The sequence below is a fragment of the Eurosta solidaginis genome, chromosome 4 (genome assembly GCF_040869045.1).
Source record: "Eurosta solidaginis isolate ZX-2024a chromosome 4, ASM4086904v1, whole genome shotgun sequence".
NCBI lineage: Eukaryota > Metazoa > Arthropoda > Insecta > Diptera > Tephritidae > Eurosta > Eurosta solidaginis.
Window position 1 is genome coordinate 198439343 of NC_090322.1, and position 23554 is coordinate 198462896.

General features: G+C 37.8%; 1 protein-coding gene across 10 annotated transcripts in view; it reads left to right on the top strand.

Annotated features, from left to right (window-relative positions):
- Positions 1 to 23554, top strand: part of kek5 (kekkon 5) — a 780906-nt gene that overhangs the window by 383257 nt on the left and 374095 nt on the right. Inside the window, exon 1 of one of the 10 annotated variants that reach the window (XM_067784520.1) lies at positions 16148 to 16222. The exons of the other annotated variants lie outside the window; for them this stretch is intronic. The gene's annotated coding sequence lies outside the window, so the exon portion shown is untranslated. Of the gene's footprint in view, positions 1 to 16147; positions 16223 to 23554 lie in introns of those variants that run through there. 10 annotated transcript variants of the gene reach the window in all.

The following is a 23554-nucleotide window of genomic DNA, read 5'->3' on the forward strand; positions in this document are numbered from 1 at the left end:
ATCATGATGAAATTTGGCAGGAACGTTACTGCTATTACTATATGTACGCTTAACAAAAATTAGCAAAATCGGAGAAGGACCACGACCACTTTTAAAAAAAATTTTTTTAAAGTAAAATTTTAACAAAAAATTTAATATCTTTACAGTATATAAGTAAATTTTGTCAACATTCAACTCCAGTAATGATATGGTGCAACAAAATACAAAAATAAAAGAAAATTTCAAAATGGGCGTGGCTCCGCCATTTTTCATTTAATTTGTCTAGGATACTTTTAACGCCATAAGTCGAACAAAAATTAACCAATCCTTTTCAAATTTGGTAGTGGCATAGATTTTGTGACGCTAACTGTTTTCTGTGAAAATGGGCGAAATCGGTTGATGCCACGCCCAGTTTTTATACACAGTCGTCCGTCTGTCCTTCCGCATGGGCGTTAACACGATAACTTGAGTAAAAATCGACATATCTTTAATGAACTTAGTTCACGTGCTTACTTGAACTCACTTTATCTTGGTATGAAAAATGAACGAAATCCGACTATGACCACGCCCACTTTTTCGATATCGAAAATTACGAAAAATTAAAAAAATGCCATAATTCTATACCAAATACGAAAAAAGGGATGAAACATGGTAAGGTAATTGGATTGTTTTATTGACGCGAAATATAACTTTAGAAAAAACTTTATAAAATGGTTGTGACACCTACCATATTAAGTAGAAGAAAATGAAAAAGTTCTGCAGGGCGAAATAAAAAACCCTTAAAATCTTGGCAGGTACTACATATTAGAGGTTTACGCCGATCACTTTATCGGCGGCGGCGGCGTAGGCGGCGCGCCGGCGTACGCCGGTGTTCTTACTTTAAAAAGCTTGATTTTTCTATTTAAAAAAATAATATTTCGGAAAGGTTATGTTTGTATGTATTTAAGGAAATCAACGTGTTAGCCATTTCGGAAAGATCCGGGGTTTTTGCATCAAAATCTCGCAGACCGTTCAAACATTTTGAGGAGTAGCTCCTTGCGAAGGGATTGTCCCTCGTTCGCATGCTCCAGAGAGGCTTCGAACCTAACCCCGGTCTTTGGAATTGGTACTGCTGCGTCTGCTGAAAAGAAATAGAGATACATAAAATAGTCACACTTTTGCCTGTATATCTCGTGCAAAGCGTAGTTTCACCTAGGGTTAACTCCTAATAATCGTCGCTCCTTGGCGGTCATACATAGAGGCGACTTAGGGTTGCTATGAATCGTCTATTAATACTCATGACTATCGTGGCACAGGGCGCCGCCAGTTTTTTCGGCTGTTTTTAGGAGCCACAATTTCCGATGTGCGAACAGTAGGAATGCCTACCACCAGTCGCTACCACGTCTCCTGAGCCTCACACCATATGCCAGTACAGAAGCTATAGGACTGCGACTTCGAACTCATACCTTCGTCGACGTCACTTTCCTATAAGCTCTAGGTGTAGCTCCGAAGACTCCAACGGATGCTTTTGTCGCGCTATGCTGCCGAGCTACACCTTGAAACGCTAGGGAGTGACTATTCGGCCAAAGATGCCGCCCTCGAAATCATAAGCAGTCTAAGTGGATGTCATTGCGACATCGGTGAAAATCGTATAATCCTCGGCGCATCTACATAATTAAAATTTTACAAGGACCCTGGATAAAATTTTTAAAATGTAGACCAAAGATTGCAGACGTTTGTGTTCACAACATTGATTTCAATAGTCTTCGTTAAATCAAATTTAGAATGAAAGTCGACGGATTTTAAGTTGAATGTCGTTAACTACTGTTTTCCGGCCTTACGATATAGGAGCTCATTATGGATGACCGCGTAGCTTCAGTTTTCAACAAGCTCGACTGTCCACTACGTTAGGGTAGTATCACACATGGTCATTAGTTCCACTGTCTTGGGAAAGCTTTTGCTTCACCACTTTGAACGTTCTTGCGAAGGACAAAGCCTCACCTGGTAGATATATGTGCCTACGTATTCACAATTGTAAAAGGAGCCGTAACGTGTAGGTGATATTTAAACTTGGTTGATAGGCTATAATCAATGTGATTAACTCCAAGGGACTAGTTTTGGATAGGGCCGTCAACTTTAGGAAATGTCAAACCGGGAGACTTGGGTGTGGAAGGATGAAGTGTGAAAATCAAAATTAACATTTCAGATGCTATTGTATAGTTTCGTAAATAAACAACAGATGTTTGAATGCAAGACTTAATGATTTTTCAAACCCTTCTCATAAGTACATATATCCTCAACTTAAGTATGAGGTAAGAATAATTTCAAAGGAGCGCTTATGCCTCTAGAACCTACTAAAGGATTTTGCATCACTGATTACTTATTTTTCCAGCTAATCGCAATATAAAATTTTTTAAAAACTCTGCACTTTTTTGGGTGATTTGCTTTATTTAACAACTTGAGGACAATTTGAAAACATGTTCGCCTTGGGTCATTTTATTTGAATTCATTGCTCATTATTAATTTAAAAAAAAAAAAATATGCAAAGTGATCATAAAAATTGATTATATAACTTTTCTTTTAGTGCTTTGGTTTAATAACTTGGTGAATTGGGTGATGCAAAGTCCGTGTTAAGCTGACATCGAAAGCGCCTGTTTTTTTAAATAACTTTTGAACAGTTAGAAAGAGTTAAATTTCGCAATAAGTTTCTTATAACTGGCACTGATGCGCATCCGTTGATATCACTTTCGACCATATCCGACCAATTTTCGACATGAACAATAAATGGCCTAAACAGTCTTAAACGAGTAGAAAATATAGTAACGCGCCGGACGCCGCGCCGCCACGCCGATATTTTTGACATTCGGCGGCGGCGTGCGAAAAACCACCAAAATCGGCGCCGTATATCTCTACTACATATATAAATAAATTAGCGGTATCCAACAGATGATGCTCTGGGTCACCCTGGTCCACATTTTGGTCGATATCTGGAAAACGCCTTCACATATACAACTACCACCACTCCCTTTTAAAACTCTCATTAATACCTTTAATTTGATACCCATATCGTACAAACTCATTCTAGAGTCACCCCTGGTCCACCTTTATGGCGATATCTAGAAATGCGTCCACCTATAGAACTAAGCCCCACGCCCTTTTGAAATACTCATTGACACCTTTCATTTGATACCCATATCGTACAAACATATTCTAAAGTCACCCCTGGTACACCTGTATGGCGATATCTCGAAACGGCGTCCACCTATGGAACTAAGGATTACTCCCTTTTAAAATACTCATTAACACCTTTCTTTTGATATCCATATTGTACAAACAAATTCTAGTGTCACCCCTGGTCCACCTTTATGGCGATATCTCGAAAATGCGACCACCTATACAACAACCACCACTCCCTTTTAAAACCCTCATTAATACCATTAATTTGATACCCATATCGTACAAACACATTCTAGAGTCACCCCTGGTCCACCTTTATGGCGATATTTCGAAACGGCGTCCACCTATAGAACTAAGGCCCACTCCCTTTTAAAATACTCATTAACACCTTTCGTTTGATGCCCATATTGTACAAACAAATTCTAGAGTCACCCCTGGTCCACCTTTATGGCGATATCTCGAAACGGCGTCCACCTATGGAACGAAGGATTACTCCCTTTTAAAATACTCATTAACACCTTTCTTTTGATACCCATATTGTAAAAACAAATTCTAGGGTCACCCCTGGTCCACCTTTATGGCGATATCTCGAAACGGCGTCCACCTATGGAACTAAAGATTACTCCCTTTTAAAATACTCATTAACACCTTTCATTTGATACCCATATCGTACAAACGCATTCTAGAGTCAACCCTGATCCACCTTTATGGCTATATCCCTAAATGGCGTCCACCTATAGAACTATGGCCCACTCCCTCATAAAATACTCTTTAATGCCTTTCATTTGATACACATGTCATACAAACACATTCCAGGGTTTCCCTCGGTTCATTTTCCTACATGGTTATTATCCCTTATGTTGTCACCATAGCTCTCAACTGAGTATGTAATGTTCGGTTACACGCGAACTTAACCTTCCTTACTTGTTTTTTTAAGTTTTTTTATATACTCTTTTATGAAACAGCATTCAAAAACACTTAGAACCCTCTGAGACTGGGAGTTGAAATAAGGGATGGAGAATAGTTGAATAACTAGGGAGAAAAAAAACGAGGGAAGCAGTAAGAGACTGATAAAGATATAGAATAAGACGAAGAGTGATATAGATAGATGGAGCGGGGAAGGGAGAAGGAGAGGGAGATAGAGAGAAAAGAAAGGATGGGAAAGACGGAAAAGGGGAAAGAGACGCAGAAAGAGAATTTGATAAAAGGATAAAGAAAAGGGGGAGAGGTGGAGGGAGGTAAGGTTGAACTGGCCGTCAGGACCTCACATAGACTGAATGAGCCCCGTGGTTTTACCAGAAGTTTATATAATGACGAAACTGAACAACTCTATCAAAAACCAAGACCTTGCTGGTTCTAGATTTGACAGCTGTATCACTCCTTATAATTAGCTGTGGTCTTAGGCTGGCTAGCGTAGGGTACTAGCACAAAACATGCTCGATCGTTTTCTCCTCCAACCCGCACTTCCTACAATCAGAGAAAAAATACTGTAATATTAATCAAATTAGGGGTTGAGACAACAGATTTCACAGGTAAATCACATCCAAAGGATTTATTTGGTAAAACAACAGATCCTTTCGATTGCTCACAGCTCAACAGTTTCACTTTTGAATTTTCAAAATTTCTGTTCAATCAACTTTTATTAATTCGTTGGTTCACCAGTTCATCTGGTAATTGTTAACAGTTTAGACGGTTAATTTGAGACATTTTTTTTGTGTAAATAAAAGTGTAACCTGTTCATTTAACTACAAAAATGCAGTTGATTTAAGAGAAAATGTGTTTTTTGGAAAGTGAAAACTGGTTCTTTTTATAAACAATTTAGTTTCCAAAATGATTAAAAACACGGGATGGATATATTTGTTAACTATTTCACTCATTTATTTTACATATTTTTAGTTATTAAATAAGTATGTTTAAAAATAATACTTAACTGTGTTTAAAATAACAAATTACACACTGGGTAACTATTGAACAAAAAACTTGTATTAATTTTAAAATTTCATTTTACATTTTAATTACTTAAATAAAGCATAAATAAATAATAAGTTTTTAAGTTTGTTGATCGACGTAATAATCGAGGATGTCTTTTCCTCGAGAATAATGTTACAGAATATTTTGAATGTCTACCTACATTATAAAATATAATATAATAATGCCACAGATCCATGCATACTTATGTATGTATATTATTACCTCAAGAGAACCACGCGAAGTTTGTGATGCACTCAAAGGTGTAGAGCTGAATGAAACACCCTCGTTTAACTTTTTGAATCGCAAACGTTATATCTTCATCTTCGCCAAACTGCAAGATAGAAAAAAAAAAAACTGAAAATCAGAGTGCACCGACAGTTGAAATAATGACAGAAATGATGTACGACTTGCAATTTGTTAAAATAAAGTTGGAAAGTATAAAGAAAAAGGGGTTATTTAAAAAAGTATTCATACCTCCCTTTTTCCACAATTTTATTTTTTCACGCAATTTCGTTTTAGTGCTTACTACATCAAGTGACGGAAAATTTTTGGCCAAGTCGATTTCAGTTAAGTACCTCAACTTTTCAATTCCAACGCACGTGTCTATAATAAACAAGTATATATGGACATGATTAGAAAAGGTTCAATAAATAATTTTATTGTAAATTAAATATGCATTTTCACTTGATCCCCTATAGTTGTGCGAGAAGTATTAAATTATGCGTTTTGACCCTGGTATCAATAATCCGAAAGAGGAAAGAAAAAAAAATTATCTTGACTAGAGATATTTGCAAAAAACTGTTGCATGTTTTCATGTGGTTGTTGTACCTACATATATTTCATCAATTTGTTGTACTCGCAGGCACAGTCACTGCAATTTTTTTTTGCAAATATCTCCCTTTTTATATAAATCACAAGTATTACGAACACTGAATAAACTATATATTTTTCATGTGTAGATATGCCAACTTTAATATTAAATTTGCAATTAAGAACTTACTTCTTAGTATAAGATAAATTTTGTCCAATTCCCATTCCGTTGGCAAACTTAAAAGCCTTTCGTCTGCCTGCACTTCTTCGCTTTCACATATAAATGTATTAAAATCACTATCGGATACGTCCATATTATTATTAAAAAGTTATAACTTATCCGCGATCCGAAAACACTTGCTAAATTTTCACAATTCACGTGATTTTTTCACAAAAAATCATGGCCTGCTAAGCATAAGTTCAAATTAACAGAAATGCGGTTGGTTCAACATGATTCATTTTTAAATCAGCTGCAAATTCTGTTAGTTGTTACCAGATAAAGGGAAATACCAGATGTACGATTTATTTAACAGTGGCATTTGGTAATTTAATGGAGGGATTTGTGTATCTAACAGTGGTAATTGGAAAATCAACTGCGATTTCTGTTAGTAATCAACAGATTTATTTGTTGAATTACCAGTCACACCCAACAGCTTAAATTAACAATTTTAGGGGTCAAGTCTACAGGGAGAAAGTTAATACAACAGTGTCAGTTGTTATGCGAAACATAATTTCTGACAATAATTTATTGTAATAAGTTGAACAGGTTTATTTGTTATAGAAACAGTTTCTCATAGTTCCTTTACCCCATAAATCTGTTAGATTAACAAAAAATGTGTTGTTATAGCGGTTTTTAAAAACAACAGCAGAGAACTGTTAATATTACAGAATTTTTTCTCTGAGTGTACATCTGCTACCATTGACCAAGCCTAATTTAAATGCCTGTAACGCCAGAAGCAGTGTCCAGTCCGAATAACCGTAATGAGTCTACCGTCCTCTCTTTTTAATGAGAGCAGTAACTTTGTTAGCCTAAGATTGTAAGACCTACACATGACACTTTATAGCCCCGCGCTTGGGTCCACGCCTTTTCCGTCTGATCGATCATGTGCAACTAACGCATTCTCTTAATCTCGCCCAATCTAATGGTGACGTCCGCGGAGCAAGTTTCGAGGGATGCGCCATTTTTAGCTAGTTCATCCGCTTTTTCATACGAATAGACGTCCTAATCCGTTCGGGAGAAATCAAAAGGAGACAGCAGTTGCATATGATCCATCAAGCAGGAAAGGCGTGAACAAAAGCGCGGGGCTGCAAAATTTTTAAGATCATGTACAAAGTGGCCCATATCTCTGAAGAGAGAAGCCTTAAGGCTTACGATGGGCATACTGACTGGAAACTACTTTCTGGCGGCACATGCCTATAAGTTGGGCCTCGTCAGTAACTGCAAGTGTATGAAGTGTGAACTGTAGGGAGAAACGGTTCAGCACATCCTGTGTTCGTGTCCTGCGCTCGCCAGGTTAAGGCACCAACTATCTGGAGGCAGCAATTAAGCTGGGTCCTAAAAAACTGCTAGTATTTACCAAGAGGACGGAGTTATTCTATAACATATGTCCTGGTACCTGATTGGGGTTCTTCTGTTTGGTCCTCAACCAAATTCTGGTATGGTACTGTGGACATATTCAGTCTATGTGAGGTCTTTATTAACCGGCCAGTTCAACCTAACCTAACCTTATCCACCACCTAAGTCCCCGAACTTGAGAGCGATTTATGTTTATGTAAAGAATATATGCAAGTCAATCGGAAGCAGGGCCCTTATCGTGTGTTAAGATTCGTATCGAAATCAAGTTTTCACTCAAACATTAAACCAAATAGCTCTGAAATCGTCAGTCCCAATAACGACATGTGTGAGCTAAAGACTTCGCGTACTAGTTGGATTTATCATAATTTGTATAAATATTTTAGCATTTTCATATTTATAAATTGGATTCAAGGGTCAACCCGCAAGCGCCATACAAAGCTTTATAGCTTCAAAGGCTTCCGCAACCCAATTGTCAACCCCACCTACGCGAGGGGAATCCTATTACAAATATGAATTTATCGTACACATGTTTAACTTGCGAGGCTCTGGAGACTCCAATTTCATCATGGAACTAAGGGGTGAGGAGGGCGGGATTGCCTAGAAAGTTTAATGGGGTTATATTAATCGTTCCTGAGATGGTCGGGCTAGTACCTTAATGGTGCTTTGTTACCGGAACGTACCGGATCGATATCCGGCAAAGGACCATGAACATCGATAACACTCCCCCAAAAGCCTTCGGGGATTGTATTTATCCTTAATACAACAACAACAACATATTTATGAAGAATGGTTTCCGATACGAATCGTAACACACGATACGGGCCCAGGTCTAAAATGGAATATAAAGGCGTTGTCAAGCTCCAGAGGTGTCCAAGCAAGTTGTGCCCTGATCTTGCTGTACTTCTTGAAAATAAATAAATGAAAGGCGCGATAACCTCCGAAGAGATTTCAAAAAGTTTCATAAATTTTGTTTTATTTTTATAAAAGCGGTATTCATGTATAAATTGCCATGCATCGTGAAATGCAAAATTTTTCTTGAATGTTTGCTTTTGATCTGCGTACAGCGCATAATAATACCAAAATGTAATTCGATTTCAAAGTATTTTCGAAAGTATGTATGTATTATGTTTTTAAATACTTTTTGTATTTTTTATTTGGTACTTTTATCATCACTGGGTGTGTACATATCATACTTATATAATTTTAACAAAACAATGTAATAATAACAATGTAAATAAATGTTATGTTTAAAGACACAGAGTGAAAATTTCTGAAAGTGATCACCGAAAAATGTCATAATTTATTTTTGAGCAACAAAGATATTATTTGATAGCTATCGATAATACAAACAAATTCTCCTCTTCGATTTTTTCAAAAAATACTGTATCCTTAATTATCGCCATTTGAATTTTCTTTGTCATTTTTCTTTTAAAGTTGAATAGCAGCCGATAGGCTCCACCGATTTTGACAATTCGGTAAAAGTCTAGTTCAGTGGTCGATTGTTAAATGCGCTACCGAGAGAGGTGTCAAACGACGCGTATTGACCTCAGTATTAATAATTCGAAGGCGGAAAAGAAAAAATTTAACTCGTTCAAAATATATTAAACCAAAACGGAAAAATTACCCGCGGGTCCCTCCGAAATCGGAGCTCTGCGAAGTTGGCACCTCCATTTGCGAGTAATTAAAAAAACCAAATGCCATTCGTTTGTCCATCGTTTATCCACGTTTGTCCAGGAAAATTTTTCGTTTGTCCACCTTTTGTTAAAAAGTTATAACAAAAAAAATTTTTTTTTTCAAAAACCCCAAAATTTTTTTTCGCATTATTTTGCTAAATCGTATGTCCGTCGTTTGTCCATCGTTTGTCCATCTTTTGTTAAAAAATTATTTAAAAAAAAAAAACATCGTGGGTGGAGTGAAAGCTAGGCGTATTTCTTTTTTCCTCCTTCATCAGATATAAGCATATACAGTCGGGCCTCGATTATCCGTGATGGTCGGGACCAGAAGCATTACGGATAGTCGATTTTCACGGTTAATGGAATAACAATTTTGATTATAATTTTTTTTAATATTTTTATTATTTAACAAGTGAACATTGGTGTACATACATATTTACATTAAAAAAATTAATTCAAGAAAATTATGTCATTTTTATATTAAATACAATGTATGTATACATGAAATTTTCTACTGAAAACATGAGGCAAAAAAAAATACAATTTCTTAAAAAAAGTCGCGTAATGTTGTTTGTCTAATATTTTTCATTTTATAATTTTCTTCTATAAGTTTTTCTTGTATGCGATAAACTTGAATTTTATCCTGCACTGTAATTCCGGGACAACCAGGGCTATCCCGGAAATTCAGCAATGTGCTTGATGCCTCTATCGCTTCTTTTAAAGTGGTTTCGTCTTTAATTACATCGTCTTCATCAGTGTCTTCCAATCCATTGTCTCGCTCAGGTTCATCTGAGTTACTGTTTGCCATGCTTATAATTTCTTCATCTGACAAAAAAGCGAATTGGGAGGCATTTTCATCACATTTCAGCCATGTCTCTATATCCTCTGTGGTAAAGTCATCCGTAATATTGATCATTTGTGCCACATTCACGAGCGTATTCCGTATTTTTGTTATTTGCTTAAAAACTATTTCTTGACCTTGTTTTCCACACCATTTTTGATGCAGAAAACAAACAAATGTATAATTAAAACTAACGAGGAAGAACGCAGTAATTTTTAGTAAGTTTGAAAAATTATATATGTACCTGTAATAGAATTAACCTTTAGTTGAATGCGAGGCCTTAGAAATAATATTTCAATTTCACAATTTTGTCACTCGGCCCTGAAGAAGACCACAATAAAAGGACGAAACGTCGGCACCATATGAAATAAAAAAGGCGTTTTTCTAATTTATTAGACTGTAAACCCTATCTTCTAAAAACTCTAGTATTCGGTATGTTCATACCTATAACAAAAATCAATGAATTTTTGGATGAAAATATTTTATAAAATTATAAAAATATGCCTACGCACCTTCATTATCTGGGCATAACAAATTATTCCAAGCATTCTTCAAAACTTCAGAAGTAACAGCATCCCAAGCATTATCAATGGACCGCAGGACTTTCTTTATATTGAATTCTTTCGTAAAATCTTCTCTATTATTTGACGAGACTAGTTTTTGCACTATATATTTACGATAATGGCATTTAAAACTCCATATTACACCCTGATCCATCGGTTGGATCAAGGACGTACAATTCGGTGGCAAATATTTTACAATAAAGTTTTTAGCCTTAAAATCGTGAACGTCTGGATGTGCCGGGCAGTTGTCCAATAACAGAAGGATTTTGCTATCATTCGTAAGACCGATTTTCTTAAGATGCTCTTTTACCTCTGGCACAAAGTTTTTGGTAAACGATTCTAAAAATATTGTTTGCCGGTCCCATGTTTTTGAATTGGCCTTATAAATTAGGGGAAGGTCGTATACATTTTTTAGGGCTCTTGGATGAGCACTTTTACCAATAACTAAAGCTTTGCACTTGTGTGTACCAGCAGCATTAGCGCAAACTGAAGTGGTTAGTCTTTCTTTTGACACCTTATGTCCATCTATGAATCTTTCATTATGACAAACCAAACTGCTCTCGGGCAAACACTTCCAAAAAAGGCCTGTCTCGTACACATTATAAATTTGCTAACTGTAAGATTTTCCGTTGATATCAATTCATTTAATTGTTCAACTGAAACCGCTTAGCCAACTCAACTCGATTACTTCTTATTGTTGCTTTCCATGCAATTCGGTAAGCTAGCTAGTGTTTTAATTGTAATAGTTAGCAACGAAATACAACTTATATAACAACTAAATGCCACAAAAAATGTAGGGGTTGTTTCGAAAAAAAAAATATTTTTTTATAACTTTTTAACAAAAGGTGGACAAACGAATGGCATTTGGTTTTTTTAATTACTCGCAAAGGGAGGTGCCAACTTCACACACGATTTTTTTTTTTTTTTTTTGAAATAACTTTTTAACAAAAGGTGGACAAACGAATATTTTTCCTGGACAAACATGGACAAACGGTGCACAAACGAATGAGATGGTTTATTTTATTCTCGCACATGTAGGTGCCAACTTCACAGAGCTCGAAACCGGGGTTGGTATCGATAGTATTTTTGCGCAGAACACCTTTCTGCATTGGCGGCCTTTGGCCGCGCTTATAAAACATTACCCTGTGTGGGTCCAACAACGGTTTGGAGAACAAACCTATATCCGCTCAAAACACTTATGTTTACATTTTTTTTTTGTAGGTACAACAACATTACAACAACCACATGAAAATAGCCAATTTCAACTGCAAATATCTCCCGGCAGAGGTAAAATTTTTCTTTTCCGCCTTCGGATTATTGTTGTTGTTGGTCAATACGCCTCTTTTGACACCTCTCTCGATATTTTTGGTAGCGTATTAGCAGTCGACCCCTCAACTAGACTTTTACCGACAATTCCAATACCAATTTGCTTGTAATTAAAAACTCTTTAAAAGCACATTTTTATTTCTGTGAAATAAATTTCTATTTTTAAAATTGTTGGAAAATCCGTGCATAAAAATTGTTCTGGAGCACGCAAGGAAAACCACATACGCAAAATTTTACTTTCTATGATATTCCGTTGAGAAAAAAATGGCCCGCAGTATTGATGCTAGATATTTTCATTTCCACACCTAGGACTTGAATGCGGCAGCCACAAATATAAATTATAACAAACAGTAGCGAAATATTTAGAAAAAAATATTAACTATGTTTAAAAAACGCCCAAAAAGATAATTTCAGCTTTAATTATCTGTTATTTTCTTCTATTTTATTTGTTATTGGCAAAATGGGAAAGGTGCCACTCTCTGTCGCTAACTTTATTTGAATTAGGTTTAATCTGTTTACAACCGCATTCGTGATTGATTGTCGTGCTGCTCTGTCGCGCCGGAAATAACGACACTCATAAGAGACTCCCAGCGTGTTAGGGCGTCAGAATATACCCGAGGTAAGTATGCCCTTTTGCTGAGAACGCTACGACCCTCTAATTGAGCTACTGTTAAGAAAGAAAGCTTGAGATTATCCACTTGAGGAGCTCTTATTTTAATTGTAAACGTGGAGCTTTAGTCAGTTCTGAAATCTTCACAAGCATAAAAGTATTCCATAATTTGGGAAAAAATTAAAAACGTGACCAAAGGACCTAACCTTAAAAAATGTGATTACTTCACACATATAATAGAAAATGCGAAAAATTCCAAAACGAAAAATAAAATATCAAAAATGTGAATAATCTCGCCAACGCAAAAATTAATAAATTATGAATATGGCGGAAAACCAAATATTCATTGGTTGGCTATGGTATCGTTATGACTAAAGCGTTATTCCATGGCTTCAATAACCGATTACATTAATTTCCGTAAGGTTGATTGGATCAGCTTATTCACGTGGATATTCCCGGGGCCTTAAAGAAGTTATTTCGCAATTTTCTTTTTATCCCAATATCTATTCTTACACAGGAGCACTTTACAGTCGTGATCAAACTTTGGTCTCACAAAAAAAAAAACCGCTTCACACTTTCATTGCATATAATCAAAAATATTTATTTACTCGCAATCATAACAATTTATTTGCACATGATACAAGAAAAAAATATCGCTATTTCGACTGCTGAGTGGAATACCACCATATCTCAACTGCTGTTTCAAAAACGACCTATGTATCTCATTTAATTTGAAATTCCGCGTTTAGTACAATTAGGGTGATATTCCACTCAACAGTCAATTTATAACAACATCCTTCATTAAAAATGTATTGCCTACGATATTAAGTGTTGAACTCTTCCATTTGTTATATCTGTATATAAATGCGGAATATTAGGTTGCTCACAACGACCTACTACCACCGCACGAAGTTGTCCATTCACAATGGCCGCTGCTCCAGAATCTCCACCACACACATCATGTCTACTAGATTCAGCACAAATGAGTGTTTCTGCCAAAACTACCGGTACCAATTTATTCGCATAAATATTCCTGCATCGTTCCATTTCTACTATAGATAATTCAATAGTTTGAAGAAGATAACTAGGAACATTACCATCTTGAGTTACTGAACACCAACCACTAACTTGCATCCTTGACCGTTGTGTTAATTCACCTTCGTAAAGTGATATTGCTCCTACTTTATCATTCTCTTTAAAGGGTCTATTCACTTTAAGCACGTCTATATCCATAAATGAAGTTTGGCTATCATAATGAGAATTAAATATATGCACCACATTGCGTCGTTGCCCTCGTCCTCCTATGTCTGTATCACGTATATTGGCTACACCAGCTAAAACGACGAGACTCCTCTCTTCTAGATCCTCTCGTACAACGCAATGCGCAACTGTAACCACCAATTTCATATTTATCAAGGAACCAACGCAAGTATATCGGTTGTAAATATATATTGTTACCGAATATGGGCTCTGCTCTATTTTTATATTTACCCCATTTACAACGCTATATTGAGCACTCGTATAGCTAAAGGTAAGTACGAGGAACAGTATAGCGAAATGAATTCTGGAATTCATTTTAGTTCAAGACCTTTCCCACCAATTTTAAGTATAAAGTACCCGAGATTAATTTTGTGGGCCCTATTTATACCTCTCTCAAGTTGGCAAGTTTGGGAAAATTGCCGTTAATTAGCCGTGAAAAAAAAAGTAAGGACGAGACTGTCTTCGGCAGTGCCGAATACTTCATACCTTTCATGAATGATGTTGTACAATAATCTTATCCCGTTCGTAATCTCCAAATAATCGGATGTATAAGATAAGAAATATATAGTGAACAGATGTACATACCTAAACGATTTTTAAGATAAATATAAAATAAAAAGTGGCAAAAAACCCCCTTATCTGAACGATCGGTTTTATGGGATATATATTATATATAGCTCCGATCGAAATGATTTTTTCATGAAATCTTCTATGATATATTAGAATAAATATCACCAAGTTTAACGTTTTTATATTGGAAATTAAGGGAGAAATTGCCAAAAATCTTTCTATCTGAACGATCGGTTGTATGGGATATATACTATATATAGCTCCGATCAAAGTGATTTTTTCAGAAAATCTTCTATGATATTTTAAAATAAATATCACCGAGTTTCACGTTTATACTTTCTAAATTGCGGCAGGAATGACCAAAATCGTCTTATCTGAACGATCGGTTGCATGGGAGATATATATTATAGTGGTCCTATCCTACCGGATCCGACAAATGTCTAATATAATACAAAAATACATCCTTGTGCCAAAGTTCATTGAGATGTCTCAAAAATTGAGGGACTAGTTTGCGTTCAAACAGACAGACGGACGGACAGACGGACATGGCTATATCAACTCAGTTCGTCGCCCTGATCAATTCGGTATACTTAATGGTGAGTCTATCTTCTATATTTCTCAACGTTACAAACATCGGACCAAATTTAATATACCATTTCATGTTCATGAAAGGTATAAAAATACCGAGGCCATATTTTAGAAAATATCGGGTGGCACGACAACTTCACGTGGATTTGTTCGGAGGACTTCTCGTCCTCCTTCCATTATAGTTTGGCCAAATCGATTTTGATATTGCGCAGGTGGTGATGTTATTCCACTTTGTTTGTGTTTTCTTCAAGTAGAAGCTTTGGATATTGCCCTTGGCTACTGCTAAGGGTATGCCTACTTCGACACTGGTTATTTCCTCGCTCATCTCCGATGAGCCACTGCTTGGCAGCTCGTCTGCCTTCTCGTTACCCTCTATCCCCCTATGACCCGGGAATCTGAATGGTGCAGACAAATCTAGGGACTCAGAGTAGACTCCGGCCCCCACTCCCGATTCCGTCTTGGAGCCGTCAGTGTAGATTTGGATGTCGTCGACCCTGATGCCCGGGTTTATCTTCCAATCGTTCCTGCTTGGAATGGCGGTATTACAACCCTACTCAAACCTCAGTTTACGAGGGTAGTAATCTGTCGCGGTACTACATGTCCCATCCGGAAGTTTATTTAGGATACTACTATGCCCTTGCTGAGTATTCTTCCAACACCCAGACTCCCTGAATATCAGTGCGGTTTGTGACGATGTACAAAGTATATTCAAGTCGATCGGAAGCAGGTGCAAGATGGGGTCTAAAGCAGCTGTGGGGCAAGTGCGTCCGGCCCCTATGGCACCAACACACGCAGTGCGCTGGACTTTTTGCAGGCTGGTGAGATTGTAGCTCTTACTTAGAGCTTCCCACCAGACTATGGAACCATAGGTAAGCACCGGTCGCACCACCGCCTCGTACTTACTTTCGTTTTTCTTCAGATTAATATAACAAATTCAAACTATATTCGAGCGAAATGAAATGAACACGGCTTTGACAAACATTTTGTTTTACTTTTTTAAAAGAAATTTTCCTTATAACCATTTGTTTATATACATATACATATATTTGCACAGTTGAATTGTTTTATCGAATTGATTGTGTGCAATGAAATACGGTCATTAGTGAATTAATACAGACAAGTACATAGAGTACGCTTAATTAGTTTTATCTGTTTCTAAACTGCTAACATGTTCTATTGTATACTGCCACAAAACCATTTTTTTTTTTGTTTTAATATTTTTATGGAACTGCATTCAAAAATATATACAACACTCTTGGACTGGGGCTGGTACTGGGAAAAAGATATGGAGAAAAACAAGTAAGGAAGGATAAGTTCGGAGAGGCACCCCACAGGGTGGGGTACTTTCTCCATTTCTATGGGTTGCCACACCATGAGCTCTTGGTTTTTCTTTAGGTTGTGTTCACCAGGAAATATAAGATATCCGCGTTGCAGCTGCTTGTGCTAGCGGGTATGACCCTGACGCTGAGGGACTCTGCCAAATACCTAGGAGTAATTTTGGATAGGAAACTATCCTGGAGGGAAAACATTCAGGAGCGTGTGAAAAAAGCAATGGTGGCACTGTACAGCTGTAGGGGAGCTCTTCCGCGAAGATGGGGATTATCACCGGATATTACCCTGTGGCTCTACACCGCTGTGGTTAGACCAATTCTTTTCTACGTGGCAGTGGTCTGGTGGACGAGCTTAGATAGTAAATCAAACCTACGGATATACCAGAAGGTACAAAGAAGTCCTCTAATGTGCGTGGTGGGTGCTCTGCGTACCACCCCTGCCGACGCGGTGGACACTATTTTTAATGTGTGCTAATAGATTTAATGGCCAAGCAATGTGCGGCCTTTCTGCTCTGCGGCTGCGAAAGTTATCCGGATGGTGAGATAATGTGGATGGCCATGCAGCCATCCTTAAGTATCTGAATTCGCCTTCGTCGGACTATTGCGCTCCGACTGTATTTTTTAATATGAAGTACGAGGTTATTATCCGGATAGGGATTATTGGTTGAAGCCGGACCTGAGCGATATGCTGCACATATATACTGACGGCTGCAAACTGGTTAATATGGTGGGTAGCGGTGTCTTTGCACCTCAACTAGTGTGGAATCTATCATTTAGCCTACCCGATCATTGCAGCGTCTTTGAGAAGGAGATGGCTGCTATAAATGAGGCCGCTAATCACCTGAGGAAGGCTGCTCACGGCTATAACCAAATTTGTATTTACTCTAACAGCCAGGCTGCACTAAAATAGCATGGCATATCTCTGGTGTTTGGACTTATAACCGGCCACATAGCAATCTGGAGACACACACAACGGCTGGGTGCTCCCTATAATGATTACTGCAGAAGCTGCAAAGACGAAGAGGAGATAGAAACAGTCAAACATTTTCTGTGCGATTGTTTGGCACAAGAGGAAGAAATCTCTGGGATCTCCCTTCTTTGACGATCTGGCTAATTTGGAACCTAAGAACCTCCTGACGTTTGCTGTACGACCTGTTGGTTTGAGTAGGGGAAAGATCCACGTGGTATCACAATGGGACCTTTTTGGGCCTAAGTGCACTGGTGCTCGCACCGGTGGCCACTTTAACCTAACCTACTAAGTTCGGGTGAAGCCGGATATTACATACTCAGCTGGCAAATTACAGCTTGCAAAACTTTTAAATTACCTTCTTTTAAAAGTGGGCAGTGCCACGCCCATTGTCCAAAATTTTACTACTTTTCTATTCTGCGTCATAAGGTCAACCCACTCACCAAGTTCTATCGCTTTATCCGTCTTTGGTAATGAATTATCCCACTTTTTCGGTTTTTCGATATTCTCGATATCCAAAAAGTGGGCGTGGTTGTAGTCCAATTTCGTTCATTTTAAATATAGATCTGAGATGAGTACCCAAGTATTTACATACCAAATTTCATTAAGATATCTCAACATTTACTTAGTTCTCGTATTAACGGACAGACGGACGGACGGACGGACAGACGGACTAACATGGCTAAATGAATTTCTTTTTTCGCCTAGATCATTTTGATATATAGAAGTCTATATCTATCTCGATTAGTTTATGCCGTTACGGATTACCGTTATGCGAACAAAGTTAATATACTCTGTGAGCTCTGCTCAGCTGAGTATAATAACAAGAACAATAAAGATGAAAAAACGAGGGAAGTAGAAAGAGACTGAGAAAGAAATAGAATTAGATGAAGATAGAGAGATAGGGATAGAGATAGAGATATACGCCTTCGATTTTGGTCGTTTTTCGCACGCCGCTGCCGAACGTCAAAAATATCGGAGCGGCGGCGTCCGACACGTTACTATGTTTTCTCGTTTAAGACTGTTTAGGCCATTTATTGTTCATGTCCAAAATTGGTCGGATATGGTCGAAAGTGGTATCAAATGATGCGCATCACTGCCAGTTATAAGAAACTGATTGCGAAATTTAACTCTTCCTAACTGTTCAAAAGTTATTTAAAACAAGTAAGGAAGGTTAAGTTCGGGTGTAACCGAACATTACATACTCAGCTGGGAGCTATGATGACAACATAAGGCAAAATAACCATGTAGGAAAATGAGCAGAGGGAAACCCTGGAATGTGTTTGTATGACATGTGTATCAAACGAAAGGTATTAAAGAGTATTTTATGAGGTAGTGGGCCACAGTTCTATAGGTGGACGCCATTTAGGCATATAGACATAAAGGTGGATCAGGGTTGACTCTAGAATGCGTTTGTACGATATGGGTATCAAATGAAAGGTGTTAATGAGTATTTTAAAAGGGAGTAATCCTTAGTTCCATAGGTGGACGCCGTTTCGAGATATCGCCATAAAGGTGGGCCAGGGGTGACCCTAGAATTTGTTTGTACAATATGGGTACCAAAAGAAAGGTGTTAATGAGTATTTTAAAAGGGAGTAATCCTTAGTTCCGTAGGTGGACGCCGTTTCGAGATATCGCCATAAAGGTGGACCAGGGATGACCCTAGAATTTGTTTGTACAATAGGGCATCAAACGAAAGGTGTTAATGAGTATTTTAAAAGGGAGTGGGCCTTAGTTCTATAGGTGGACGCCGTTTCGAAATATCACCATAAAGGTGGACCAGGGGTAACTCTAGAATGTGTTTGTACGATATGGGTATCAAATTAAAGGTATTAATGAGGGTTTTAAAAGGGAGTGGTGGTTGCTGTATAGGTGGTCGCATTTTCGAGATATCGCCATAAAGGTGGACCAGGGGTGACCCTAGAATTTGTTTGTACAATATGGGTATCAACAGAAAGGTGTTAATGAGTATTTTAAAAGGGAGTAATACTTAGTTCCGTAGGTGGACGCCGTTTCGAGATATCGCCATAAAGGTGGTCCATGGGTGACCCTAGAATTTGTTTGTACAATATGGGCATCAAACGAAAGGTGTTAATGAGTATTTTAAAAGGGAGTGGGCCTTAGTTCTATAGGTGGACGCCGTTTCGAAATATCGCCATAAAGGTGGACCACGGGTGAATCTAGAATGCTTTTGTACGATATGGGTATCAAATTAAAGGTATTAATGAGGGTTTTAAAAGGGAGTGGTGGTTTTTGTATAGGTGGTCGCATTTTCGAGATATCGCCATAAAGGTGGACCAGGGATGAACCTAGAATTTGTTTGTACAATATGGGCATCAAAAGAAAGGTGTTAATGATTATTTTAAAAGGGAGTAATTCTTAGTTCCATAGGTGGACGCCGTTTCGAGATATCGCCATAAAGGTGGTCCAGGGGTGACCCTAGAATTTGTTTGTACAACATGGGCATCAAATTAAAGGTATTAATGAGAGTTTTAAAAGGAAGTGGTGGTAGTTGTATATGTGAAGGCGTTTTCCAGATATCGACCAAAATGTGTACCAGGGTGACCCAGAACATCATCTGTTGGATACCGCTAATTTATTTATATATGTAATACCTGCCAAGATTTTAAGGGTTTTTATTTCGCCCTGCAGAACTTTTGCATTTTCTTCTACTTAATATGGTAGGTGTCACAACCATTTTATAAAGTTTTTTCTAAAGTTATATTTCGCGTCAATAAAACAATCCAATTACCTTACCATGTTTCATCCCTTTTTTCGTATTTGGTAAAGAATTATGGCATTTTTTTCATTTTTCGTAATTTTCGATATCGAAAAAGTGGGCGTGGTCATAGTCGGATTTCGTTCATTTTTCATACCAAGATAAAGTGAGTTCAAGTAAGCACGTGAACACAGTTCATTAAAGATATGTCGATTTTTGCTCAAGTTATCGTGTTAGCGGCCATGCGGAAGGACAGACGGACGACTATGTATAAAAACTGGGCGTGGCATCAACCGATTTCGCCCATTTTCACAGAAAACAGTTAACGTCATAAAATCTATGCCCCTACCAAATTTCAAAAGGATTGGTTAATTTTTGTTCGACTTATGGCGTTAAAAGTATCCTAGACAAATAAAATGAAAAAGGGCGGATCCACGCCCATTTTGAAATTTTCTTTTATTTTTGTATTTTGTTGCACCATATCATTACTGGAGGTGAATGTTGACATAATTTACTTATATGCTGTAAAGATATTAAATTTTTTGTTAAAATTTTACTTTAAAAAAAATTTTTTTTTAAAAGTGGGCGTGGTCCTTCTCCGATTTTGCAAATTTTTATTAAGCGTACATATAGTAATAGGAGTAACGTTCCTGCCAAATTTCATCATGATATCTTCAACGACTGCCAAATTACAGCTTGCAAAATTTTAAATTACCTTCTTTTAAAAGTGGGCGGTGCCACGCCCATTGTCCAAAATTTTACTAATTTTCTATTCTGCGTCATAAGGTCAACTCACCTACCAAGTTTCGTCGAATTATCTGTCTTTTGTAATGAATTATCGCACTTTTTCGGTTTTTCGAAATTTTCGATATCGAAAAAGTGGGCGTGGTTATAGTCCGATATCGTTCAATTTAAATAGCGATCTGAGAGGAGTGTTCAGAAACCTACATACCAAATTTCATCAAGATACCTCAAAATTTACTCAAGTTATCGTGTTAACGGACGGACGGACGGACATGGCTCAATCAAATTTTTTTTCGTTCCTGATTATTTTGATATATTGAAGTCTATATCTATCTCGATTCCTTTATATATGTACAACCAACCGTTATCCAATCAAACTTAATATACTCTGTGAGCTCTGCTCAACTGAGTATAAAAACAGGCATTTTCGATGTCAGGTTAACACGGACTTTGCATCGCCCAATTTACCAAGTTATTAAAACAAAACACTAAAAGAAAAGTTATATAAGAAATTTATATGCTCACTTTGCATTTTTGAAAAAATTAATAATGAACAATTAATTCAAATAAAATGACCCAAGGCGGACATGTTTTTAAATTGTCCTCAAGAATAAGCGAAATCAGTGATGCAAAATCCTTTAGTAGGTTCTAGGGGCATAAACCCCTCTGAAATGATTCTCACCTCATACTTAAGTTTGAACATATATTTACGTATGAGAAGGGTTTTAAAAATCACATGGGCTTACATTCAAACATCTTTTGTTTATTTGCGAAACTATACAAAGCGTCTGAAATGTTAATTTTGATTTTCACACTTCACCCTTCAACACCCAAGTCTCCCGGTTTGACATTTCCTAAAGTTGGCGGCCCTATCCAAAACTAGTCCCTTGGAGTGAATCACAGTGATTATAGCCTATCAAGCAAGTTTAAATATCACCTACACGTTACGGCTCATTTCACAAATGTGAATACGTAGGCACATATATCTACCAGGTGAGGCTTTGTCCTTCGCAAGAACAGTCAAAGTGGTGAAGTAAAAGCTTTCCCAAGACAGTCGAACTAATGACCGTGTGTGCCACTACCCTAACGTAGTGGACAGTCAAACTAGTCTGAAGCTACGCGGTCATCCATAATGAGCTCTTATATCATAAGGCCGGAAAACAACAGTTAACATCTTTCAACTTAAAATCGGTCGACTTTCATTCTAAAATATCGTTTTGATTTAACGAAGACTATTGAAATCAATGTGGTGAACACAAACGTCTTTGGTCTACATTTCAAAAATTTTATCCAGGGTCCTTGTAAAATTTTAATTATGTAGATGCGCCGAGGATTACACGATTTTCACCCATTCCGCAATGACATCCGCTTAGACGAGGGCGGCATCCTTGGCCGAATAGTCACTCCCTAACGTTTCAAGGTGATTCTCTGGTGTAGCTCGGAAGCATGACTCGACAAAAGCATCCATTGGAAAGTCTTCGGAGCTACGCCTAAAGCTTCTAGGAAAGTGACGTCGCCCAAGGTATGAGTTCGCAGTCGCAGTCCTATAGCTTCTGTGCTGGCATATGGTGTGAGGGTCTGGAGGCGAGGTGGTCGGGATTGCTACTGTTCGCACATCGGGAATTGTAGCTCTTAAAAACAGCCGAAAAAACTGGATGCGCCCTGTGCCACGAGAGTCACGAGTATTAATAGACCATTAATAGCAACCGTAAGTCGCCTTCGTGCGTGACCGGCAAGGAGTCACAAATGATTTAAAGAAAATGTGTTCGCGACAATTACTAGGAGTTAACCCTAGGTGAAACTACGCTTTGAACGACATATACAGACAAAAGTGTGACTATTTTATGTATCTCTATTTCTTTTAAGCAGACGCAGCAGTACTAATTCCAAAGACCGGGGTTAGGTTCAAAGCCTCTATGGAGTAAGTGAACGAGGGACAATCCCTCCGCAAGGAGCTACTCCTGAAAATTTTTGAACGGTCTGCGAGATCTTGAGGAAAAAACCACGGATCATTCCGAAATGGCCAACACGTTGATTTCCTTAAATACATACAAACATAACCTTTCCGAAATATTATTTTTTTAAATAGAAAAATCAAGTTTTTTAAAGTAAGAACACCGGCGTACGCCGGCGCGCCGTTCACGCCGCCGCCGGTATATAATAGAGCTTACGCCGCCGCCGCCGATAAAGTGATCGGCTTAAACCTCTAGAATTATGCCACTTGCTGCTTCTAGATCGGACGGCTGTATAACTCCATATAGCTGGGGTCTTAGCCTTCCAAGCGCAGGTCACGAGCATAAAATGTGCTCAATCGATTTTTGTCTAGTTCACCCGCTTTGTCATACCCATTTATTCCAATATGACCTGGGACAAATGAAGATGTTTGCTTCTTCCTATCCCGACTCTTTCAGGCATTAGTAATACCCCAACACACCTTTAAAATGTCTATTAATTACCGTATGAGTTTAGAAACTATGAGGGGGAAGGAGAGTAAGAGATAAAAACTTGTTAAAGGTTATGCAGCTAGTCCAGTTGAATCGCAGCTACAGTTGAATTGAAGTTTTTTTTTTGCCACAGTAGGTAACCACCGTTTCTACAGCCCAGTCCAAAGTTCACACAGCCCACTGCATTGAGATGAAAAGTACTGTTTTGGGCCTAGAGATTACCTGAATCCCACATTCCCATCAAAGGAACGAGCTAAATAAAAAACTCTGAATCTTGATTGAAGCTTGGATGTCTGAATTTCTGAGTAAATTATCACTAACCGTGGAAACACTGCACTATCCACGTCTGGAGCAACAGGCTCCTATCATGCTCATAGCTGTCATTGTGATAATGTTATGACTGCCTGAAGTGATATGTTGTTATTT